General features: G+C 38.6%; 1 pseudogene; it reads right to left on the bottom strand.

Annotated features, from left to right (window-relative positions):
- Positions 1-2,418: 2,418 nt before the first annotated feature.
- Positions 2,419-27,447, bottom strand: part of LOC106628193 (spermatogenesis-associated protein 7-like) — a 43,139-nt pseudogene continuing 18,110 nt past the window's right edge.

The following is a 27,447-nucleotide window of genomic DNA, read 5'->3' as shown; positions in this document are numbered from 1 at the left end:
AGCCACCATAGTTGCTATTTCTGCATTGCTGTCTAGGGTACATTGAAAAAAATATTGATGGGAATGTGATTGCTGGCTTGCTGTAGCAGGCAGGAGGATTCCACAAATTCACATCGTCCCTGTGGTACACTGGAGACACTTCTATAAATTCAGTAATGCAGCTATGATTATTCTTCTCCTCGCCTCCCAATTAACCAGTACTGCACATATTGTTCCCTGTCAAATATCTTATTTTGTCAGATGCCAGAGAACAGTGTTGTTCTCTTTTCAAATTGCTGGTTTGATTTCTGGCAGTACTTGATTGCTTTAAAATGTACTTTCTGCATCCATTTTCCTCAATACTTAATTAACTGGAGAAAACTACAGAAATGAGGTTTCAGTTAAGTAGGTGTTTCACTTCTGTCCCCACTACCTCATTCATTTATTTCCTTTAGCTCACTCAAGTCCCAGAGACTTTGTCTTCCATTTGCAAGGAATTTTGCAGTCTAGATTATCTATCTTTTAGCTAAATTCTCCTGGAAAATCCCATTCTGGAAGATGCATTTCCCATCTACATTAAATACCAGAAAAGACTAGAAACAAGCACTACTTTTCCAGGTCACAGCTGTTGCAGCATGAACAGTGCTTGAGCATCATCTGTGGTACTTCTGTGCCTTTACAGGGGTGTCTTAGGCACCTACAGTGTGGGTAACTGCTAGAAAGCACTTGGCTCTCACCTTTATCCCCCTTCTTTTGGTGGAGCGTATTCTATGGGAAATGCCTGCCTACAGTAAGCTCCCATGGAGGAGTGCTCCATGCACTGCATAAATAAAAATACATACATAGCATAAAGTAGCAGCAAATTAACCTTTTCTGTGTGAGAGTAGTGCGGAAGATTGCTACATCATAACTTGGGACTGCATGTAGCCCAAGGTTATGCCTACCATGTGCTCAGGTTCCTCATAGGTAACACACCAGCTTGAATATCCAGATTTCATTGGAGCAGAACAGGTGCTTTTTCATATTTTGTTGTGACCCCATGTGTTTCTCTGTTTCAGCCTTACAAAGAGCCAAGACCATTGGAATTAAAAAGCATCAGTGATCCAGTATAATCGTACTGGGAGAAGGGAAAATGGTGATGAAATACACAGTCAGCAGTCTGGATTGCAGGTAGTTAGTAAGCAAGCAAACAGTTCACCTCTCTTGGAAAGTACAAGAGTAGATTCTGAATTGCAGATGATTGCAGAATGGACTGAGTGCACCTGACCAGTGTGGTCTGGCTTGCTCAAGACTGAGAAAATTATTAATATCACTGTTAGAATGAATCAAAGGGAAAATGGATTACAGTGTAACCAATTAGGATTCCTAGAGCACCCACACTGAACTTTGCTTTATTAAGAGAAGATAATCATGATGGCCTGTTTGTTCTGTGGAGAAAGACCTGTGGGTCGTGCATGGCATGGAATGGAATCTGTAATCTGTCACACAGAAATGGAAAAAAAAAATGGGCAGATTCTGAGGAGCTTACTGGGAAAATTTTACAACTGGTTCAGTTTGAGGGTCATTACAAGCATTCAATCTTGACTACTTTATCAGAACATTAGTTGTTCTATTGAAACATGTTAAAGATAATGGATGTTTTTCATGATCTGGAAACACAAAATATCCAGTGCTTCAAAAGAAGTCACTTTTGTAGCTCGGAATATACATGCTCAGAAAATATGGAGGAAACCCCTTGTGATAGGGATCCAGTGGATTTCTCCATGCACATGCTTTGTCAAACTGACTGATGAGATTTACAGTCTTAAACATTTTTTTTTTTTCTTTTGAGAAATTTATGCCCTTAATGTCTTATGATAGACATTAAGAAATACCCAAGAAAGTGAAAAGAGCAACTTTAAAATCTCATCCATGACTCTAAAGAAATTCTCACAAAAATTTCTGAATGAATGTAAAAGTTATTCAAACCTATCTGCAAGGCTGCTCTTTGTAAATATTATAAGGTAATTTTATATCTTCTGTGTTCTGTTTTGCTGACTTGACTTCTAAAGTGAACCTTCAACAAAAGGGAAAAATCCACTATAGCAGCCAAGGCTATGGAAGGCCAGGAAGTGTGTGAGTTTGTGGCCAAACCTGCACAGTGCTGAGCTAACAGATTGGATCCTGTGTTTAATTAGGTGAGTGAAATGTGTTTTACTTATGAGAGTTTCCCCTCAAGGCCTCATTTTAAAGCTTGATCACCTATAACTAAATCATGGTCAATTAACTAGGTAACCTATGACTAAATCATGGTCTGGGTTAGGCTTGATTTCAGTTGCCAAAGTAACCAATGCAGATGTGAAGAATCTACCATACATGTGTCCTCTGGTAGTGAGGTGGATCATGTTTGCATGGTATTTGTCCAGTTTTCCAGTTGTCTTCATGTTTGGAAACTCTGGTTTACATAGGCAACTTGAAGAAAAGGGTGTTTGCCCCTGGAGGCACACCAATGCAGATGGTGCACTTGGGATGAATAACGTGCACTTGAAATGGGATGAGCTCTGCTGTATAAATGGCCAGAGCAGGCAGTGAAATTAGTACATCCAGTTGAACCTTCAGAAGAAATTTAAGAAAATGAAATTAAACTATTTTTGCTGGAATTTCTAAAATTTTGCCAAGATAGAATATTTCTACTTTAAGTCACACGGGTAAGAGAACTTGTTTCACAGTTTCACAGAACATTTCCCCTTCTGCCTGTGAAGGGACCACTGGGTCAGTACTGGGTTTGGAAGAAAGTTTTCACATACCAAATCACTGTCATTTTCTGTTGTGAGAAGAATAAACTTGGGTCCTATGCTCATCTCAGAGCAGTCATTTTCATTTTTATTGGTTTACTTTTAAAACTTTCCCATGTGCAGTATCTAATTATGGTCCATTACAAAATGATGTATTTAGATGGTTGCAGTGCACAGGGCTGAAAGGGACTGTTGGTAAGTTGCTTATTCACTTTGATGATTAAGCTGCTAATTATTGCATTAGCATCCCAAACCACAGTCCTTCGTGATGTGTCTCCTCCTTAGGCAATCCCATGAGGCACCATGGGCTAAGTAGGAAGGGTATAGCACTCAGAGAAGGGAAGGGCCAAGAGCATGTAGGAGATAGTGCCGGGCATTAAGCAGAGGTTGCTTTCTCCTATATCTGCTTCAGTGTGACTCAAGATAGTGTTGAGGTGTGGTACATCAAAAAGAGGGATTTTTTTTTCCTTTAGAAATTTAAAAATAGAACTTTCCACTAATGGCTGTGAAGGGCCCTATGAGACTTTCTGCCAGGTCTTATCACTGAGGCCATACTTGCACAGTAATCAAAGGAAATGATTTTATTTAGTTGAATAAAGTGGCTCTTTAACTTCCTCACCACTGTGGTGTTCAGTTGCCTGTGCTGTTCTAGGTTCCTGTCCTGAAATGTTTGGTAACACTGCAGGGTGCCATTTATCAGATCTTCCATCTTCCCCTCACCTGAGATAAAACTTTTGGTGTCATTACACTGTATTTTTTTGAAAATGAACACTTTATGATCCTCCTAAAAGCAAAGGCATAAAACAACTATAAGATATTACTTTGTGTCTTCAGAAGCTTTTGGTTTTTATATGATAAAATTCCCAGAAATAAGTTACTTGGAACAGTTTGCTCATTGGAAGACTGATGGGCACTGGGTCCTTCACCCCTGCAGGTACTATGTTATTTCCCCATCAATTTCCTGAAATGATGCACTTACAGACCCATTTCAGTGGCTATTTCAAGCCCAGGAGATATGTTTTCCACTTTCATGGATTATAAGAGCTACCCTTTTACTTGTACCTCCTAGCAAGGACCAGCATTTTTTTTTTTTTTCTTTTTAAGGAAATTTTTATGGAGTTGATAGCTTCTCAAAATGTATCTGAGTATGGATCAAGTTCTGCAGCAGATATATCATCCTTCCACTTCTAACGGTATAAAACTGTCTGATGGTGGATTTGAACAAGTGGCTAGATAAAAAGTGGAGTGAAAAATTCTTGAGTGGAGACTATTTCATTACTACAGAAAATGGAGGAACCTGTTTCCTCTGTGAAAATTTGTGGGAAAACTTCAGTTTCTTAATTTGTGTGGTAGAAAAAAAATAAACTTGTCGTACTCCTAAAAGAATGTTTAATTACCCAGAGCTGGCCAGGTGAAAAGAGCCCTCAGCTGAAGACTTCTAAGCAGACCACTGAATACAGTCTGCAGAGGCAGTGAAACAGTGTGAACAGCAGAAATAAATTTCACTGGAAGGATTGGTGCATGCTTTCTTCTGCATGCTGTTTGAGATTGCATGTTCTAAAGCAAAAAAAGGTTATCTATCTCTGCTTTCTAATTGAATTAGGCAACTAATTTCAGTCTTCTTTCCCTCAGTCCCCATGTAACATCCCATTGAGTGTGTGACCATTTCCCTGGAAAAACAATGGTGCTACTCTATCTCAAAGCTGGAGAAGAGGCTGCAGGTACTAGAGCAGTGAATTCTCTAGTAAGTGGTGAGGATTGCATGGACGTGGTGTGTGGACAAACACGGATGCTGAGTCAAACACCCCACATTTGGGTGGGTTTAAGCGCCCTCATGGTGTTTAACCGGCAGTAGATCAATGTGGAGATTGTTTCAGGGAACAGATCTCAGACACTATGCTGGAGCAAATTCCAGCAGGAGCTTGGAGAAGGGAGTGTTGGTTTTGGATAGCAAGTACACATAAGATCAGAGCCCAGAGAAGGAAGTACCCAAATAACATTTGGCAGGCATCCATTGTGGTAAAAAAAAAAAGACATTGCAAACACCTTGACATGTGTTCCCATCTTCTTATTTTTTCTGTCTGGTCCAGAAAGCAGTGGTAGGAAATAAAAAGAGTTCGGTTTGAAGACAACAAAATAAAAGAGAAAGATATATTTTTGTAGGACAGAAGTCCACTCGTTATGAAATTCATTTCCATCCACTGGCAAATTCACTTCTAAAAGCTGCAAAGTGATTCAGCTTCCATTACTTTTCTTGCCGGAACTAATTTTCGTGCCTGGTCTAATAAATGTCACTGCTCACAAGCTTCTTGTGGTGTATGTTGTGCTTACACTTCTTATTTAACCTTTCCAAGGAATGCTTCTTTCTCCTGTGTGTGTGTCCTAGTTTAGGGCAAATTAGGGAGGAAAACTCCAAATGGGGATTTCCTCAGGGAAATGACCCCTCCCCACCCCTGTTCCGGAAAAGGGGAAAAAAACCCCAAAAAAACCCCAAAACAAACAAACAAAAAAATTCTTGGAGAGAAGTGGAAAAAGCTGTTTATTTAACAGAAATTGAGTAATATTAAATAATAAAACCTCTCGCTGTTGGATGGGATGGCAAGTCTAGGAAGAAAAGTCCTTTTCATGTGGTGTAGCTTGGCTCACTCAGGTTTTTATCAGTCCCTCCGGCGCTGGAAAGTGCCGAGGCCCAGGCCCCGGTGGGCCACAGGCGTGAACTCCTGGGGTTTGGCTGGGTGTTCAGTCCAGAGCAGGCTTGCACAGATCCAAGAGGAAAAAAAGGAGGGAAAAAAAACCCAAAAAACAAAGGTCCAGGGAACTCCTCTACCTCAGCTAGCTAGAACTAACTAAAAGCCAGAGAGAAGCTCTGTCCCGCTGTCTGTCCGTGCTGCAGACACCACAGTCCAGGAGCGGGATGTGTGGGAGTGATGTTTTTCCTTAACACAAACTGCGCGCTTCTTCTTCCCCCTCTCTTGCTCTCAAAGCCAGTCTTAAAGGTGCAGAACTTAATATATAACATAAACCAGACAATTGGGGATACCAGTATCATAAAGTCACCCCAGGACAGTGTGCTGGTGTTCTTCTGTTATACAGAGGTAGTTTGGTTCTTTTTCATTTCATTGATGCATGGCTAAACATGCAAATATGTGATTAACCATAATCTTCAAATCAGTTCTTGGACAATTTTATTCCTCTTTTCTGAGATTCTTTAAAATTTTCAATCAGTATTTTTGAAGGGGAAGACACTAGGCTTTAGTTCAACTCAGATGTAGAACAATGTGTTCCTAGATATCAAACGTGTTGCAGTGGGACATAGCAGAAGTCTGCTACTGCGTACAAACTCATCTTTCTGGAAGCAATAATGTACCTTCAGTTTCCTATTAAAGGGTTCTCAGCTCTATCTCTAAGGCAACAGCTGACCTTACAAATATGCTCAGCATCCTCTAGTCAGATGTAAAATACATATCCTTTCAAATCGAGGTGCAGCTGCAGATTTTTTTTCGCACAAAACCAACTTAAATTTCACTAATTTCAACTCAGATCATTCCCTAAACACTTTTTCCACCTACTGCCTGTCAGTCCAGCAACTAAATGGTTACCAAAACACCACTTCTCCCCTAATTGTAGCACTTTGAAAGACAAAATAACATTCTGCATTCTAATTATTTTATAATTCCTTTGATTGTTGTTTATTCAATGTGCAAATCATGTGTGCAACTCCCACATGCCTAATGTTGAAGGAAGTATAATTCTAAATGGTTACAAATATAGAATAAAATAAGAAACAAATAAACCAAGGTAGCTTGTTTAAAAGCCACACTGACAGTTTCTCAGAAATGTTCCCACCTGAGTCTGCTGCAGCAATAAGAGCTCTAGAACGCAATCTCCAAGTCCTTGACCGTGAAACCTTTGGATCATCAGACCCAATGAAAAGTTGTTTTGTGCAGAGGCCTTAAAAGATCTAAGGCCTTAAAAGTAAGATCTAGAGGGGAACTCAACCATCAAATCCCTCTTAAGGCCAGAAATAGCAGGCTCAATCCCTGTGGGACATGGGAGAAGCACAGGATGAAACAAGCCCCATGCCCTATGCCCTGTGCACTGGGCAAGGCCCCTCCAATTAGCAGTTGCAAGGAAGGCTGTGAATGAACTTCTGGACCCTCTGTGGAGACCACAGTTCTGCAACAGGCCCTTGGGAATGTGTTTTTATCTCTTTTTTTTTTCCCTTTAATTTGGAGTCTGTAAAGAAGAAGGAATTTATATTATCAGTTCTTGGGAAGCAGAAAACCCTAGTGCCTTTTAAATCAGTGCTGCAGCCTCAGTTTGCAGGGCTTGTGTTGCCCATTTTGCTCCTATAGTCTAACCTAGAGGAATTAGGTCAAAAGCCCAGTTAAGCCATCTTCTCATGAGGTGCTGGATTTAGGTCTTCTCAGCCTTTGAGTCTGCCTTCCCTGTTTCATGGGCAAGTGCTTCAACCAAACTGGGGTAACAGCAAAGACAATGGCAACACTACTAACACCACTTTCTCTGCAAATGACTTAAAAAAAAGAAAATAGCATCTTCTTTCCAATTTTTCAAAGGCATTTATAAGCTCTGCTCTCAGGAGAGGGCTCTAAACCCTGAGTTAATACAGGGTAATGTACTTTTGCTTATCCTAGATAAGATGCCAGACTTGCAGACAGGAGAGACAGGACTGTGGCTGTGTATTTGTGCCTGGCATTTCTTATTGCTTCTCCACAGGCCTCTTCCCTCTCAGCACAGGAGATGTCCAGACAAGCATTTTGAGGTGGTGGTGGCTGGGGAACATTAATGTTGGACTTAGAGTTTTGCATTCTGCTCTGGTGACCAAACTCCTAAATTCAAGCTATTAAATTGCAAAGTCTTCTTACTGGATCTAGTCCCAGCCTCCAAGCCTATTTTGCTGGTCTACTCCAGAAAATAGCAGTCACAGCAAAAAAGTGCAGCAGCAAACATTCTTTGTGAACAGGTCTTATGTAATTAAAAGCCATTCTGCATGCTAACTACATTATCTGTCTTTTAGAAACATTATTGGAGTAATACACAAAAATGTTCAGAAAAATCTCTCTTTACCAGCACTCCATATGAAACACCCTTACTGCTGCTTTGGTAGGGGGAATTTCTCCTTGTTTTTTATTAAAATTGCATAGTAGTCGATCTGCCATAAATTGTTGCTCAGCATTGATATGCAACATTTCTACTGGAGGTGACAGAATATTTAATATTAGATGTTTTTTGCTCACCACATCAAGGTTATGCCTCTTACTTTTCATGTGCATTTGAAATACATCTTCTAATGCCTCTAAAGTAAAAGGAACATCAGTGCAAAATACCTCAACTGTTCAAGGTCCATATACTTTCAAAATGAAAAATAACTACTCAGCCTGTTTTTCAGATGACTGAAAATACATCCCAACCTTCGGCTCTTGCTCCATCCCCTCCCCATCTGACTGTTAATGGGTTTAAAAACTAAAATCTTAAACATTTTAAGGTTGTTGGATATTCTCATTCCAAGTGCATGCTGTTTGGCAGGAACTGTGTTAGGGAAAGACTTTAATGTATATAATTCTTATTTCTTCTTCCACTTTTAATAAAATTATGGGAGTACTGGTGCCCCCCATCACAATGTAGTAGTCCCCTTCTACGTTTTGGTGGGGCATGTCTCTCCTGCTACTGCCAGGTTCTTTCCCATTACACTGACTGAGTGAAAGTGCTGGGGATATTGGGGTGCTGGGCAGTACTGCAAGCAGCCTCCTAGATTAATTTATAGCTCTTGTTCCTTTGTCCAATATATGGTGCTACTCAAAGAGGGCTTTGTAACAGCCTCTAGCCAGCACTTTTTAGACTCTGAAGGCCATTTGCATGATCTCTTTGTTCTTGGGTCTTCTTTCCAGTAACTTCTTGGGAAAACACTGAAGGTTGGACTTCTGTGCTTGTAGTTTGCTTAATAGGTGTATAGGGAAAAGGAGATGTCTTCATAAAGTTCTCTCAGTAACTTTTTTAGAGCCATGATCAGCTATGAGCAAAAGATGTGTGAACTGGTAAAATCAAAGGCCTATCAGACTATAGAAATTAGGTGTCCAGGTTCTGCAACCATAATTAAATCTAACCGAATGGTTGCATTTTCAGCAATGTCTGCAATGAGCTGGAGGCTTCAGCGGAGCTGGTTTGGTTTTATACTGCATATTAGAATTGAGAGGGCATTCATGATTTTATCTGTAGAATACTGGCCTAAATAAATGGAAACATTAAAATGTGTCTATAATATTAATCCTGCATGGTAGCTAAGGCCTCTAGTTGTGTCTCTTTCCTAGTTAGACATAAAACCTACTTAGAAATTCATCTTGTGCTTTAAAATGAAAAGATATTATTGATTGTTCACTTTTCTTCTGCAGAGCAAGTAAGTTCTGTTATTAGAGATGTCCTGAGAGCACAATGGGTGATTTTTCACATATTTTAAATAAACTTTATTTTTGAGGGAGGAGTACACAGCATCTAAACCACCTCCCTCTAAAGCCAGCAAAGCAGTCCTCTCACCCTGCAGGCCTGAGCAGGGACACAAACACACAGCCCCTTAACTTTTTTTACTGCATGTATGGGCTAGCCCCATACTTTGTGACATTTTCAATGTAAATGAATTGGTGTCTTCAAATCTGCTAGTGCTCCTCCCAGTGTATCCAGAAAATTCACTTCTAATTTGGACCTAATGTTTGTCTGAAAACGAAAATGCCTAGAAGGAAGGAGGGGAACTCTAACTGATTGCTCAGTAAACAAACTAACACCTTTTGTCAATGACTACTTTTTTTTTCTTTTGTTTTTTTTAGGCATTTAAGTATTTTAACTCAAATCTTCTAAACTGAAAAAAAAAATACCTTGGTGCCAGGCTGAGCTGGATTGATTCTGGGGGGTTGGCACCTCTCTAGCATGAAAGCACTTAAACATTGAGGTAAAATCCTCTATCAAAGGAGGAGTTTCTTCCAGTTAAGATGAAGACAATAAATTGGTTAGGAAAGGTGTTTTAGCAGGGCTGTAAACAACCCTGTAGTTTATCATAGCTCTCTATATATTAGAAATGTACTGATTTACTATTAGAATGTACGGAACATAAGCCCAGAAAAACTTGCTGCAATTAGACCCCAGCACCATAAGATGTGTTTGGCTCTAACCTTTATGTGTGGAGCATTAACTTGAGACTGCACATATCCTAAAGAAAGAAATGATTACATTTATTTATTTTGCTTTGATAGGAGGGAGAAAGAACTCTAAACACTGAATCTTACTCTGATGGACTTTTCTAGGGAAGACTTCATGGGTTGGTAGCTCAAGTTTATCTGGGAACTGCAATGAGACAGTTGTAACATTAATATCCATCATCATCCTGTATAGAGGAATGAGCTTGAGAACAGGGTTAGTGAATATGATATTTCCATGTTTCTGCTAGATGTCAGTAGGAAATATGAGGCTGACTGAGAGTATTTTCTGTTCAGCTACTCAGTTTAGACCATGACTCCCATACAACGCAGTCACAAAAGTATTCATCCAGTTAAACTGAATCAGAGTTACACTTTGCTGTCACTAAAGCCACCAATTCTTTACACTGATTTGTCAAAATTTTGTTTCTCAAAGGAATAAATATTAAAGGCAAAGTACTTACTCTTTTTTGGTAACAACTTCTAATCAAAATATCATTTGTAAGATCCTGGAGAAAACAGAGGTACTCTTCTTCAAACACACAAACTGTCAGCATCTTTCTTTAACATATATGGAATACAAATAAGGTTTACAATACCAACTGAAGAGGCAGTAGTTTTAGAGTAATTAAACAAAAGTGATAATAAATCTATTTATTAGTCTGCATTTTTTTACTAATAAAGCTTATAAATTGTAAAATGACTAATTGTAAAATGACTAATTTTGACAATTCTGTTCATCAACTCCCAAAATATTCTAATCCATTAATTTCATTTTTCTAAAAGATCTATGTCTTTTGTGAATAATCAACTTAACATGGCTCCAGTGAACAAAGTGTAAGTACCAGAAGATAATTTTAATATTGTTTCTTTATTAATTAGTCTTAACATATTTAGCTTGCCTACAGTAAAAGGAGTCGCATGATCCATAAAAGCTCTTCCAACTTTCTGATCCCACATTTCTCAAGCAAGTACTTGAATCCTTTATTCCCAATAGAATCCCTCTACTCACTGCATACAGCCATTGGTAATAGGCTCTTGCATCATGTTTTCAATTTTCCACTAGATTTCTCCTTTAATATTTGATATGAAACTTAGAAATAGTTAAAAGGGACAAACATTTGACTTAGACTTCTTCAAGTTGTAATCTGGAGAAAGTGGCATTTCAGAATCATGACTCCACAATTCATGGTTTTGCCACAAAAATGAAAAGGAGAAAAAAGTAAATAATTTGTTTAATTATCTTTGTATTATCATTATTTGTTTCCATTTAGAGTACCAGGGGAAATCATCTGATTCCACAACATATCAAAATCACAACTATATTGCATTCCAGCTCATGTGAAATAAGTGTTTTGGGTGTCAATCACTCATGTAAATAATGAATAAGTTTTACTATTGGATAGGTTCATGTTAGCAGAAATGGAAATTAGCTGGTATAACCTGAGAGAAATCATGCAAATACAAAGAAAATTGGAATTTCTGTCAAAATTTTAAATTTTTAAAATTTTAAATCTTTACAGATTCTATACAAATACAACTGTATGTTCTTTAGGGCATGCAAAATACATTTGTGTTTTTGAAAGAGGACTTGGAAAATCAGATCAAGTCATCAAATAAGAATAGGAGTTTCTCTTGCTAATATTGTTAAATGAAGGTTTTGGTGATTGGAACAAGGACTTAAATAGTACTGTCAAGCACAAGGCTAACACAAATCATGCCTGTGGTTCCTTGGCTGAGCTGTGTAGAAATTCATCATGGATTCTGTAAAGGCATGCGGGGCCAAGGAATTATACAAAACTCCTCTATCATGCATGGCTTTGGCTATTGTTGAGGAACTCTTATTTTTAAGAGCACTAAAATTTCCTAAATCAATCCACCATTCATCTTGAAAATCCAGATGACTAATGGAGTGCAATTTCCAGACAAAGTTTTGCATGGCATTCTACAGTAGTGACCATAGACTGAGTGAATAGCACTTTGTCTGGACATTTCTGGGCTCCAAGTTATTATTTGGATGGAATAAAGGCAGTAAAACAACCAAAAAGCAAGAGTTTAGTCAACTAGGAAAGAGCTCTGCTTTCAGAAGAGCAGATTTGTGTTGGGATGCACTGTTTCCCACATCACATAGTGTCTCATTTGTGTTTCAGAGAGATCAGTTACTTTAGTTTAGTTCCTGTTTTATTCACAGGTGCCTATTAGGTGCTGATTACCCTATCTAGCCCTGCATGCTGGATTTTTCAATTACAACCTTAGTAATTTCTCATAAGATAGTTGGATATTTTGGTTTTGCTCTTAATTAAGATTCCCCAAAGCAAATGAATCCATTTCATTTCTACATAACCAGGATAACTTTTGTGTATGAGCAGTGTTTTCTGCCCTTTTTTTCTTTGTAACTCACTGGGTACACTAACCTCAACTGGCTGCTGAGACAGGTGAGCAGAATGTGGTCTCATATGTGCAACCTCTAAAAATCTGAAAGGTTAAAAGTGAGAAACAGTTATGATTCAAATGATGTGTTTGAAAACAAAATTGTTTAACTTTTAGCATTTATGTCAGTACCTGTGCAAACCTTCTCTCTTTGTGTTGTTGATGCCTGCTGATTTAATTGATGGCCTGCTCAGGGAGGAACTCCTTTTTCTGGAAGGAGGACTATAATACCTATATTTTACAAGAAAAGGTTCATGTGATGTCTTCAAGATCCAAGGGTAAAGCGCTGCTTCTTTTCTGTAAAGTAAATGGCATGTTTGTCAAGGAGGTCTCCAAAGTAGGTTTTATGAACAGAGTTTTGAAATGCCTTCTTCCTGTTGTGACTGCCCAAAGGCATGCGGGGCTGCAAGAGGGGTGAAGCAGATGATCTGTGCGCACTAGGACTGTGAACTGGTATCTGAAACAAAGCACAGACAGCCGTATTTGAGATAGTCTTTCTTGCAGCTGGAGCCAGCATCAGAGTCCTTGAAGTGAACTTCTAACATGATAGAAAGAGGGGCTGCTCTCTCTTTGTCCTGGGATAGTTGCTCTGACCAGACAATAGGTGACCATTTTCCAACAGTGCCCAGTTTGTCTGTAAGTTAAAGAGCAAAACTGGCAGAAAAATTACACAAGAATTTGCTAAAGACGGTATTTCCTGCAAAGTAGCTCACACAGAAGGAATTTTAAGGAACTGTCTTCAGGCTGGCTCAATTGGTTTTAAGAGGTATAACTGACTTGGTCAGTTCTGGGAACCACAGTTAGTGGTTAGTTAGTAAAGCCATCCTGCCACTGTGTTTGAGCTAATTAACCAGTCCTTTATCTAATTTCCTTTTCCTTCCTTCTCTTTACTAATACTGAAATAAATTAGAGATTTCTAATAACAAGTAGTCTTGGGAAATTACAGAAATCCCATTTTCCTTGCCAGGGATGGGAGGGAGAACAGGAGACTTTTTTCTTCCTTGGACATTGTGTATTATTGCCTATGGAACTGATGACTCAATGGCAGTCTCACAGTCTTCCTTCCATGGTATCTTCTGTTCTCTCTCCTTCTGTGCCTGTGCAGGTGTGAGCACAGCATCATCTCATGAGTTTGAAGACAAACAGAGCCACTGCTTTCCTCCCAAATACCACAGGTGAAACTATGATCTATTGTTTTGCTATTCATTTCACTGGAGAAAGACTTTGCAAAACAAAATAATGCACATTTGAACTGGATTATGTTTGTAAACAATATCATTTGAAATCTAGTGGTAAAACCACTATGATTCTCAGATTATAGAAAGTCTTACAATATAAATATAGTCTGCTGAGGAATTTTTGTCTGAGAGAGACGCTGGACTATGGTAGGATGAAATGTTTTGCAAGAATTTGTAGAGGTGAGGTCCACTGCAGAATTTGGTGAAGAACAAGTCTACTTACATGATTATGGGGTTGTCCAGTTTCTGGTATCTGGCAGAACATATAGAAATAGGATTAGTTACTTTAGGGTCTTGGTTTTACCAATAAGTAATGTTCTAAAATTCAGGGAATACTGTAAAACAATGCAAAGTGTGAGAATATACAGAAAAATATTGGAATTTGATTATCTTGAAAACCCTGTGTTCTCTTGAACACATTTTGGTCACATACACACAGCCATAATGTGAGTACCTGCCACTGTAGGCCATGCAGGGATAGAAATGCTTCAGTGGGAGGACAGGTGCCAGGTGGTGAAACTGAGAGTGGAATATTATCTCTGCTTGACTAGATTACAAAAAGCCACACAGAACAAACCTGCACATAAACTGCTGTACTACAGGCACTTCCCTCACCACAGAGCACAGCTAACTAAGGGGAAAATGGGCTTTTTCATGTGGCTCAATGCCACCTGTAACAGGTCTTACGCTGTCAGAATATCACATACCTTCTGCTGGTTTGGAGAAATACTTCTGCACTTTACTGTTGAGGCAGGAAGACCATGTACAAGATCCTTCTTGTATTTCTCAAGAGTTTGAATTAATCTGTCTCTTTTCTGCTTGCTTTCAGGTCCTTGCCTGTGCATGTAAATATGAAAATACAATCTGTTCCTGTTAAATCAATGATCAGGTCATAGAGTCTCTTAATTTTTCTTTTTGGCCACTAAAGACTATTGTATTCTCCTCTTAATACCAAGTAGCAAACAGAGAAGACAATCATTCTACCTTTTGCAGCTGACTCTTGCTGCTTCTGTACCCAGCTCTGAATTTGAAAAAAGTATGAGCCAGGACTCCTTTATATCACTTACACAGTCAGTAATGAACTGGAGGGGCAAGAGAGCATGGTAACATTTTGTTCTCACCCTGTGCATCCTTTCCCCTATCCTAGACAGAAGCTGAGACAGGTCAAAACAGAAGAACTGGGGCAGCTGAGTAAGGATTCAAGTCTATGTGCTAAGGGTTGAGTCAGGCCAAAGTCAGGCTGCTACTGTGGTCTGTGCGGACTGCAATCCCAAGAAAGTCCCCATTCTGCACTGGTCAAACTCAGGCTGAGAAGAGTAGAGTGACCCTTTTGTTAGTGCCTCACACACACTAAATGAACAGAAATAGACTCAGCCCTTTGGCACTGGCACAGAAGCTGTGGATGGCCCAATCCTGAAGTGTCCAAGGTCAGGTTGGGTAGGGCTCCAAGCAACCTGATCTAATGCAAGGTGTCCCTGCCAACAGCAGGGGGATTAGAACCTGATGATTTTAAGGACCCCTTCAACCCAAACCATTCAATGATTTCATAACCTTCTGATCTTTCTGAAAATAGAGTAAGAGTGAGAGTAGAAAGAAGAACACTTATTCTTATAAGTGATAACAAACCAAATAACATATTATATAATTTAATATGTAATATATTTTATATTAAGTATTATAAAATAATAAGAAGAAAATACAGGGCTAGGAAGCAGACTAAAGAAGTCCAGAGGGACATATGTATGTATAATGCAAAGCTTCTCACAATTTACCATCCTTTGTCAGAACCTTACTCTTAACAATGCAAACAGGAATGATACATGACCAAAATTTTCAACTCTTTTTACCTGCTGTGTTCCATCCACGCACAGCTCTGAGAGAAGGCATATGTTGATGGGCAACAATATATTTCTTTTTGTAGAGAGATGTTTAAAAAAATACCCTCCCCTCCTTCCAGTTCTAGCTGAAACTAGGGGCTCACACAAAATATTGATAATGTGGGGTTCACTGAGGTCCTGTGAACTGTATATGATGCTTTGAATTGAAAATGCAGCTCTGTCAGAATTTCCTCATCCTATGGAGCTCTGGCACATGGCAGCACATGCCAATACTGCCAGGCAGGCCAGCAAAGAAATGTGTTCTGCTTCCTCTCCTTTGGCTGCAGCTGTAGTGGCTACTCAAAGATGTAATTCTAGAGAGCTGAAAAGGCTTCAGGAGGGCTGGTGAAATGTGACTTCTGTAGTGTGATGATGCTGAGATTAATAATGACCTATTCCTGTCAAAATTCACAACTGGTTTGTGATCAGCCCAGGGTCCCCTTACACTGCTACTGTGGCAAGAGACTAAAACTTGCCCTCACAATATGTAGCAAATTTTTTGCTAATAAGAAGCAGCAACTCCTCCTCCGAAGGGTTGTAATTGCAGGCTGTCTCACTAACAGTGTCACAGGACACCTGAAACCTGGCAAAGCAGCACTTACTAAAGATGGGTTTTTTTGAAGGGGGAGATGCACTGACCTCTATTTAGTATTGAAAATTTCTTAATTAACAGGAGGGTTACCTGGTGTTAGTCCTACAGTACTATTTCTTTTGGAAAAGAAACAGCCGAAACTTTTTAAAAAACAACACAGAACACTTATATACTTCTCTAAATGGGTGCCTCCTCCAAAGTTTGTGAGGGGTCTTATATGAGGCGTGTCATCACACAGTCTAAGATGGCCTCAAGGCTGTGTCCTTTTCATCAAAAAAAACCAGACTTCACTGACAGCAAAAACCAATATATAGTCTCCTGAGGCATGTAATCTGACTTTCCAGTCTTGCATAGACATGAATTCATAGCATCATCCTATTAAGAAAAACATGTTGACAATGCTAAATCCTATTTGGATGACTGAGAAGCAGGATTATACAACTCACTGGAACAAATAACAAAATGTACTTGCTCAATTGCGCTCATGCAGAGATTAATACATTCCCCGTTTATCTTGGTTTTCATGGGCCCCAATCAAAGGAACCCCCCCATTTTGATTAAAGACTTTTCAATCTGCAGTCATGTGGAAAATAGCAGGAGAAGCAGCTTGTGTGGTGTCTGTGCAACAGTGGCACCGGTCAGGGTACCAGGTTTCTTTCAGGACTGTGCCAAAGGCCTGGGGGCCCTCAGGAGAAAGTGACATCTGTGCCACTTCTCCCTTCTGTGTGGGCACAGGTGAGGCAGGACAACTGAGCCTCCAGCAAGCCTTGCCAAGGGCAAAACAAAAAATGCTCAAAACATAAAATGGTCAAAGAGCCACAGGTTTTAAACAGCTTTTGTCTAGTATTTCACTGATATTTTGACTATAAATATGGGTTATAAACCTTCCACATGGCAGCAAGCCTATTCAAATATGTCCTGTTCCAGTGCATTATAGTTTTATGTTGTGAGGAGTTAGCAAAAGCTCCTGGGCAGAATGTCTCATAGCAGCTCTCCCTCCCCTTTCCTGATAGTTGCACATGCTGGGTTTTGTAAGTGCCACAACCAGGTGAGGCTGACTGAGGGGTCCTCTGGCACATCCTGTTTTGCTGACATGTCTGCTAAGCCATTTACTTGCCTAAACACTTTCCAGCCCTTCTCTCCAGTTTCTCTGTAGGAGAAAACCACCACCTGCCCATTATGCCTTTCTCCAAATGCTTTTTAAAAACAGCAATGAACAAGAACAAAATAGAAAATAGCATGCAAACTTTACATGATGCTTGGGGTTTTTTTCTTTTTCTTTTAGAAAAGCAAAAATTAACCCTCTCTCACCTTCTGATCTTATGTCTTAGCTGAAGAGTTTAAGAACTGCCTGAACTGCTTCCCTGGGTATAGAATCATGTAGTGTGGCCGGTGCAGGAGTTATGTAGGAAAATGTATTCAACAACCTTTCTCTTAAGCTCATTTGCTTTCTAATTTATTGTCCTGCCTACCATAGCAGACAATAATTTATCAGTACTAGAGTACAATTTCACTGGTACTTGTACTGGTATCTATCTATACTTGTCATTGTGACAAAAGTAGAGAAAATGAAAGGGATTTGGTTGTAATCTGGTCCTGTAAACCACAGGAAGATCAGATACTACAGCTCCCACTCTGTTTTCCTGGCAGTTCTTGTTGCTAGCCATTTGATAAAACACCTTGTCTTTCTTTTGCTGCTGTGTGGAAGTCCTGTGTACAAAATGAATGGACACAAACTTTCCCAATATAGTAGAAGCAGCTTAGCTGATGATATTGGTTGATCTGAAGGAAACAAAATAAATCTGGGTGGTTTTTTTTTTTTTAAATCTAGTATCTGTTATTTCTACTTGTCTTTATCTTACATAGAAGGGTCATTAAACACCTTAGATTGCATGCACAGCTGCCTCTTAAAAAAGGTTATTTTTGGGTGTAAGGCAGAACATTACGGCCCAAGTATGAACGTAGGATATAAAACCAGAAGAGGCTTCCCTTAAGTTGTTTACCAGATGTTACAAAACTCAGTGATTATAGTTAGAAATAGAATCCACACCTTGGCTCATGTCTTCATTCTTGACTCAGAGTGGGAGTTCTTGTTTAATTCCTACCAAGAGTTTTAAAACAGTTGGCTGATGTTTAATTCCTGATGACTTTTGAAACAACAAGGAAGTTTCAAAGGACTGTGGGGAAAAGAGAAGAACAAAAGTGGTAAACAAACTCCAGGCTAGTATCAGTCCTGAGCATAACAACTGAAAGGCTGTTATAGGACTCATTTGAAGTAAGTACTGTGAGCAGCACCAGTCAAAAAGGTTAAACACAGAACCATGCTAACTAGATAAGAAAAAAGAGATTTTGATTGTGGTTGCATGAGATAAAGGTGCTTGTTTAAAAGACTTCTGTAAGCTCCCTGACTTTGTTCTGCATGTTCTGTATGGCATTTTGACTAAGAAATTAGAATAAAATTACAGGTGTTTACAAAATGGTAAACTGGGAGATCTGAAAATAGAATTAGCTGGTGTTTCTAAAGCAAAGATCACTTTTGATATTGTAATATTAAATTATTTCTTTCATTTATCTGAAAGAAAACAAAATCATTTCTCATAAAACTTGAATAACTACAGTTTGGGAACTCATGAATAATAAAGAGGTGCTTTACTGTAAGAAAGTGATATGCATTGCTCAGTGATGTAGATGTAGGGAAGCAGCATACTTTTCAGCATGGATAATGGAATATCTCCACTGTAAAAAGGCAGGCTCTTACCTAAAGGAGGAGAGTCTTATCTGGGAATCAGTGTCACTAATAAAACATCCATACCTTCTTCTAGACAAACATCTGCCTGTAATTTTTCTCACAGCCATAGCGGAGCCAAAATTAGTGTAATACCGCTGCCCATAAAGAGTGGAAACCTCAAGAGTAAGTACAGGGAGTCTTTACTACTACTTCCTCAACAGTTGCTGCTAGAATTATACATCCTACTTTAAAACTTTACTTCTCAAGAAGCATTTACAAATTGGGAAGGATACAGAGAAGATCCATAAGTATGATGAGCTCTGGAAAATACTCTCCAAAGAGTCAGATTTAAGGCGCTGAATATATTTAATTATGATAAAGGATGGTTAAGAAGTAACTTTATTCCTAGTTAGGACTACCTATAGACAGCACAGAAATTAAACAATACAAATGCATCCTAAAGGAGAGGTATATATTCCTCATTGCAAGGTAAATTAACCTTTGGAACACTTTAATGAGAAGTGAGATGTAAATAAACAAGGTTTGGACCTGTTCTCCACAACTCAGAAACAGCAATGAATGCAGAGAAGACTTAGGGAAATCACAGGCTATATAACTACAGCAGTTTATTCTTGCTGTGTCTGTGAAACTCAGAGATATGTGTCGATCATCACAGATCACCTATCAACTTCTCCAAAACATCATTTTTTTTCTCAGTTTTGCTGCTGTTTTTAATTGCTGTAATATTAGATTTTTGTCCAGTGCAATACACAGGGAGACAAGGAGAGTTACTTGTGAAGTTCACATCTATGGTGCTGTAGTCTGCACTGCTAACAGTTTGTCTGGTGGGGGAACTGCTTATTTTGTCATTTCAGTGCAAAGATGATCTCTTCAGCAGAAACCAGTGGTAAGTGAGGCTAAAATGCTTAGATTTGACTTCAGAGGCTCTTTTCTTAGCTAGCTGTCCTTACAAAAAGCCTATGTTGGCACATTAAGGTACAGGATATGGGTGTTTTTTAAGCTCCAAGGTTTGGTTCAGCATGATGTTTTTTCAGCAATATTTAAATGCTACAATGCTATCAGGTGAGCAGATAACAGCAGCTTTAAAGGGGAGGAAACCCCAGATAAAGCAAGGAAACATTTCTAAGTGACACTGCCTGTTGCTCTTTGCCATATTATTTTCTAAGCATGTGCCAAATTCTGCATCTTTTACTACTGTGAGTGCTCATGTTGACATTAACAGGAATTTCCCCAGGAGGAAGGCAAAAAGTAATCAGCTCTCCACAAAAGACCATCCGTTCCAGCATTTCTGAATTTCTTGAAACTTTTGGCCATAACCCATATCTGCTCTCGCTGGTTCTGCCCTACTAACACATTCATGGCTCTCAATGGAGCTGACAGCATGTGACACAATTTCTGTAGATCTCACCAAAATTAGGAGAGAGCACACTCTTTTCTTATTTGAACAAATACAAGATTTGACATTTGTTTTACTTATGTAGGGAAAGTGTTTTTTTTTTCTTTTAATCTTTTAGTAAGTATAAGTAAAGAACTCAAGAATGTGGTGTTCAAGAGAAATGTCAAGATGCTTCACCCCTGTTTAAAGTATTGACTGATTGCTACTTTCCCCTTTGGCAGCAAAAGACAAAGTCAGTGCACAATGGATGTGACAAGACTCCTGTTCTCTACATCCTCCAATAGCTCCCACTACACTCTTCCTCCTTTTTTAAATAGCCCTTTCAACAGCACAGACTCTGAAATTGATGGGAAGGACGGTCTGGTGATTAAAATACTATAGTAGGACTTAGAAAACCATCCCTTAATTCCCAGCTCCAGAGTGATCACATGTATGTTAATTAATCTCTGGTGTCTTAATTTGTTCCCTGTAAATGAGGATGATAACACTCATCTACTCTGCTCCAGCTGGTGCATCATTTTGGGCAGATAATCCCAGAAGATGATCTTGAAATGTGCAGTGGAACTGTGAAGGAACTCAGATCCCAAATGGAGTTTCCAGCATAGTGTAGGATTAGTAGTGTGACAAGAAGAATTTATGAACTAGACAAGTTGTTTAATCATGGATAACAGCTGAATGATGCAGTAGTCATACATTTGATAGTCCTTTCATTGCAGCTCTCTTTGAGGGTGGTATAAACATGTATTTTTTACAGACTGCAAAACTTTCTATTAAAAACCAGCTCACTAATGCTCCATAAACCTGAAACTATAGAAAATTGATGTTTGCCTATATAAACACATTAATTTTCACTGACTGCCAAATGATTTATTCAATTGCCCAAGATTCATCACAACTAAGATTCCTCATCTGTAAGGATAAAATTATGTTTATGTAATTGTTCACATTATATATCACATGTATATTCTGTTCACAGAAACTGAGGAGAAAATTCTGGAATTTTGTATGTCTCTGAACTGTCAGGAGAAATAGCTTGTTCTTTTTCACAGGTGTTATGGGCTTGAAAATCACAAAGCAACTTCATTTCCGACTGGCTAAAACCTGAATGGAAATTGTTATTTTGACTAATGTCTGTCTCATGCAGAGAATTATAAAGGGAAAAACACAGATTATAAAAAAGACCAGTGTGTGCCACATCTAACCACTTAAATACTCTGCTGGTACATGGCAAAATAAAAATCCTCTTAAAGAAAGCTATTATTCCTTTTTCCAATTACTAAAGCATATGTTTCTGCACACATTTGTTTGTGTGTTTGGGTTTCATATTTATAAAAATGAGTCACGGCATATGAAGCAATTATATGATCAACACTTCCCAAAAGGTGAACAAGAAACAGTCACATGGCTTCATGTACTTACATAAAATATAACTTGTAATTCCTTTCAGGTAAATGTATATCCAGTACTCTTAAAAGTCCAGGGAACTGTGTAAAACATACAGTACCTTAAAAAGCTGACCTTGCCATCGTTAGGTAGTTGATCTTAGTAATCAAATTATAGCTCAACAGAGAAGAGAAGGAATGGCTTTGTCTTAAGACCAAGGTTGTGGACACCTGAAAGTGTGTTCAGAGAGACAAATTTACCTTGGGTCCCTCTTCAGGAGATTCTTTAGGTTGGGTAGAGTGACTTGACCACTTCCTAGCACAGCTTCACCATGCTGGTGTGTGTTTTTCTGGACTGATACCCAGTACTCTGCTAATGGAAGCAGAGCAGATACTACAAAACTAGGATCAAAAAAATACATGAGAGCAGCCCTTGGTGGACACACTCTCACTTCTGGAAGGGGAGAGTAGGAAGAGAATTAGGGCAGGGTGCCTTGGACCACTGTACTTCCTGTGTTGATGGACTGTGGTGGAGTCAAAGGGCTGAACTTTTGTAAGAGGTTTTCAGAACTGCAGGATTAACTAATGGTTTGGGTGGCTCCTTTTCTTGTATGAGTTGTAGGTTACCTTTATGGATCTCCTGTTTAGAGCTGGTTTGGGTTAGTCTTTCATGAGTGCCTTTTCCTAGTTTTCTGCCAGCTCATCTGGGACAGCATTATATGTACATCAGCCAAGGTCTCTGCTCCCCTTACTGAGCTAATCAGCCTCAGGAGATCTGACTCAAGCTTGGGCTCGGTGAATCTGGGACAGAACATCATTGTAACATGGAAATGATGGTTAGAAGAGACTTCTAGAGCTGTCTTATGCTTTCCAGGTCCAAAAATGTTATTCAACTGCTTAATATTAATTGTTAATTATTAATCCCTAATAACTGAGAAATTTAAAGGACCTTCAGGATGCTACAGCTAAGTTTAAGTCTCAGGCTTAGTGCTGTATAACTAAATAAAGCACTGATTTCAAACAAAATTACACTGACTTTTCTCCTTTGTTCAGATAGAAACAATGCCTCATAACATTTTTATTTTGCCCCAGAACTTTCACATTTCCATTGGAACATGAATTCTTCTTTTTGATCCCTGAGACACTCTTCTGAAACCTTGTCACTGGTTCCTTCAGCAGCACACCTTATCCTCTTTTCATACTCATCAGATGTTCTTTCTAGGAAATGTGCCTTCTGCTGAGAGTAAGAAATGTAAACATCCTCCTACACAGACACTTGGAATGGCCAAGGAATTCCTGTTTTCACAATGCTTTCACAAATCATGCTGTTCTCATGACTCTTAAAACACCTTTGTATAATTTTATCTCCACAAGAACACTTGTGATGATGAACTGTATCTCTCTTATCCCTGACTTCTGCTGCATCTCCAGCTGATATACCTATTCTTAAGGCATGGGACAGACACATGTTTTTTCCGTTATTTAAGGGAAGCTGAAAAATGGCCCATGATTTTTTTACATAAGAACATTAGAGATGCAGTTTTACAGCTACCACAAAGCCAGCCCTGTGTTGGAGAGAAGTGACTGCTTAGGAAGCTTTATCTTAACTGTTTCTCCCTAGCTTTTGCTATAAGTTTGTGCAATTTCAAGAGCATTTTGAATGTTAATTTGACATTAAAGAGACACAACTATTATTTCACGAGTATTTCACTGTTATTTCATCCAGTGATACAAATTGTGGGAATGGTGCAAAGGTTTTACAGAGGAGGTTCACACTGGACATGAAGAAGGATTTATTTCCCAATATGGTGGTCAAACACTGTAACAGGCTTCCCAGAGAGGTGGTTGATGCCCCAAGCTCATCAGTGTTTAAGAGGCATTTGAACAATCTCTTATTCACAGGTTTTAAATTTTGATCAGCCCTGAATTGGTCAAGCAGTTGAACTGGATGATCATTGTAGGTCCCTTCCAGCTGACCTATTTCTATTTCTATTTCTATTTCTATTTCTATTTCTATTTCTATTTCTATTTCTATTTCTATTTCTATTTCTATTTCTATTTCTATTTCTATTTCTATTTCTATTTCTATTCTATTCTATTCTATTCTATCCTATTCCTATTCCTATTCCTATTCCTATTCCTATTCCTATTCCTATTCTTTCTATTTTTATTCTATTCTCACAAATTGATGAAAGTTGGCATTTGCTATTCTTTACAAACCGTACTTAAAAGCCATTAGAAGAATTTTTATATGAAAATAATCAGCTAATGATACTCTTACCCACTGTAATATTAATAACTTCATGAAATCTAGAAGTGCGGAAAGCCCAATGAAGCAAGAAATGTTAAACACTGTCCTTGTAAAGCTTAGAACTGAAAATCCAAAATACACCTGAACACATTCAGAAGAAAGTCCTATCCACTGCACATCTCACACTTTATCTGTACAGTTCTGAATCTGCAGTGCAACACTACAGATGCCTTGTGAAATGATACCGTTTATTTATAGGAAATATTAGAAAACTCTTTACAGTGTTTTATCTGCTGTGCATTTATTCTTAAAATGAAACCAAGAGTTGCACTCTGTATTTTCTTCTGGCTTCTCAGAACTAATCTTTTGTAGCTGTTTCAGTCCTTCTGTTTAGTTTTACAGGGTTTTTTTGTGTATCTCCATCACTATCATCACCAAGTGACCTGAATTTTCTTTTCAGCCTACCACTGAAATGTGTGGTATCCAACATAGATCACACATTTGGAAAAATCCAACACAGTTCACACATTTGGAAAACAAGGCTATACCTAACTGAGTGTATGGATTGAGAACAGATAAGAAAATATATGACTTCAGAATGTGTACCTGTCAACGTTCTAATAAATGTCAAGGTTTTAAAAGCACTCCACATTTAGTAAGTAGCAAAATTAATAGTGGGAGATGGTTGTGGGAGAAAATTGTACATGAAAAGAAAAAAATGCTGTAATCTTGTACAAAGCAGCAAATTAATTCTGTCCTTCCATTATTCTACTAGGCTGGCAAAACAGACTTAATTAATTTTGTTTATGCAAATGATATTTGATTATGCAAATAATAAATAGAAACCTATTTTTGTCATTTTATACTGCTCAAATGATTTGCACATCAACCCCAAGAGCAGCAACTGTACCTCCATTGTGTTACTGCCCTACTTAACACTTCAGAACACAGAAGTTCTGATTCACATTTTCTTGGTGACTTCTACATTTTGAGTTTTATTCTTTGAGGGATAAAATTTGTTTTGCCAAGGCAGACATTTCTGGAGCTAACCTGTCAGAAAAACGACTTAGCTCATATATAGTATCTTTTAGTGAAGATTAATATTAAACTACAAAGGTGATTTGCATTTCCCCAGTGGGCTACAGACAAAAATTATATTGGGTCCTCACTTTCTCTTACTGGGAGTATCATGTTGTGGTTTCTATGATCATCAGGCAGCTTGTACTCAGTGTGGGCTTCTAAATTAACAGAAACTGCACAAAACAGGTCAGTTACAGGTTAGTTATGCTTAGCTCTGTAAGATGACTATCTTCCTAAGAAAGCATTTTAGGAAACACAGATAGTGTTTCTCTCTGATACATCCTCTAGGAACACTTGTTATCGCGGCAAACCCAGCTGAACAAATGCTGTGTCCTCTTGATATTCTCTAGGAGGTGGGATTCTAGTCCTCATGCATTTCTGTGAAAGGATCATCCCTCTGTCAAACTAATGTTCTCTGAAAACTTTCCATGGCATTTCTTTCTATTATTAGAGCACTGTTTAATCACTATAAAAGTGATTAATACAAAATATTAATCTTAAAATTATTATATAAAAGACAGCTCTAAAAGAAAAAAAAGGAAAACACTGGTGAGCGTGAGGAGTTAAAAAAACAAAGTTAAGGAGGTTTTGATTGTAATGTGTTATGATCTTGAACTTGTTCTCTTGCTCTTGTCTAATGAGGATCTCATATGATACATTTTTCTGGCTCTTTGTGGGCAAGGGTTATGTTTGCCTTCTTGGCTTGTGTGTATCTTGCTGGAACAACTGTATCTCACCATTGCCTCTGAGCTATCTTCTCTTCCAAGTGCGTTATGCTATGCTCAGAGCAACAGCCTTCTTCAGGTCTCAGATACATGATTCCCACTATGCATGCACTATGGAAAAACTGGAGCTTCCATTTTCCCAGCTTTTGAATTTCATTTTAAAACAGGAGGTGTCTGTGTAGGAAGTGTGTGTGCTGCCTTGTATGTAACTTTATCACTTTTATAATGATTAAAGATAAGATAGAATAGAGATAAGGAGAATATGCCTCACAACCTGGTGAATGAGGGAAACCAAACACATTCCAAAGTGAAGGCTGTGTTTCCAGGAAAAGGTATGAACAGGTTCCTTTTCATCAGTCTTCCTTCCTATTCCAAAAGGGAAGCACGGGAGGGACTCTGCCTTGACATTGGGTCCTGCAGGCTTCAGCCAAGAGGTGGCGTTAAGGTGCAGTGCAACGTTGTCTTACTAAACCCCCATTTATTCCTCAAAACCTGTTTCAGCGGTCGTGTGCCCGATGTCCAGAGACACACGGAGCCATAAGGGAAATAAAAAATACAGCTTAGAATAGCAAGGAATTCAAAGGACCGGCCTGAATTTGGACAGGGAAACTAAATCAATGTATGACTCCAACAGCCTTGCTTGCAGTAGGTGTTTCAGGCAGTGCCACGCTCTGCAGGTTAGCTTGTATCTGTGCAAACAGGAACCAAGTGCTGGCTACAATTAAGTTAGATACTAGATTAGATACAAGATACTATTATCTTAACCCTGACGATGCATATTTTCAGCACATATATGCCTTTTCAGAACACCTTTATCGTAAAAAAGACAAGTATTTCCAAACCAAACAAATGGAGGCAGACATATTTTCAAAACAAACCAAAATAAAACTACTCACATTTAACACTGGTATGCAAACTCTTTGGTGCAGATGAATCAACAGCAGCTGTATTAACAAAAAGTAGGTTCAGTCCAATAAAACAGTAACATCACAAATGATCATAGCAAAATGGGTAGAGATGAAATTGATAATCCTAAAGTGTTTAATTTCCTATGGGGAATATTACTGCGTAATATTAGCATTATTAATACCTCAGATCTACTGACCACCAAATCTTAATTTTTCCCTACTGATGAGCACCATTTTCTTCTATTTATCTTTGTCTGTGATTACTTCTCAAAATCCAGCATAGGTTAAATGCTGTGAAATTAGTTGAGTAAGACCAACTACAACTGCAATGATACTATTTGAGGATATGACCCCTTGTCTCTAGCCACATAAAAGCATAAGTGCTTCAGCAGTGCTGTTACTGGTTCAATATCAAATCTGGATCTGATTTTTGTGGCTTTCACCCCTGTCTACTTATGTGTATATATTAGAGCCAGTATGGCTACATTTATTGACCTTCATTTTAATTTACAATTTAAGAAAAGCTGTACTAATCTTGTATTGGCATTTACTGCTACCCAGAAAGTTTATATTTCATGGATGAGTATGCAGCTGTGTCAGAGAGGGGAAACTGCCAACTGATGGTCCAAGATGTGATTCAAGATGTCCCAAGGTTCAAAGTCATCAGTTTCTCATCATCTTCCTAGCAAAAGGAGCTATTTCATTACGCAGTTACAGACAGTTTTGCACACCACATCTCCTGTTATGTGGTCATGTGGTTTTCATTGTAAAAGATTAAATGGAATAAGCTTTGAGGAATCAAGGATTCCTCAGCCTTCATTACATCCTGTGTCCATACAGGAGATATTAAGGATGGCAATG

Source organism: Pseudopodoces humilis, chromosome 3 (assembly GCF_049639895.1).
Source record: "Pseudopodoces humilis isolate 2021_Gansu_Grassland_sample_001 chromosome 3, ASM4963989v1, whole genome shotgun sequence".
In the NCBI taxonomy this organism is placed as follows: Eukaryota; Metazoa; Chordata; class Aves; order Passeriformes; family Paridae; genus Pseudopodoces; species Pseudopodoces humilis.
This window is presented reverse-complemented; position numbering and strand designations above follow the sequence as displayed.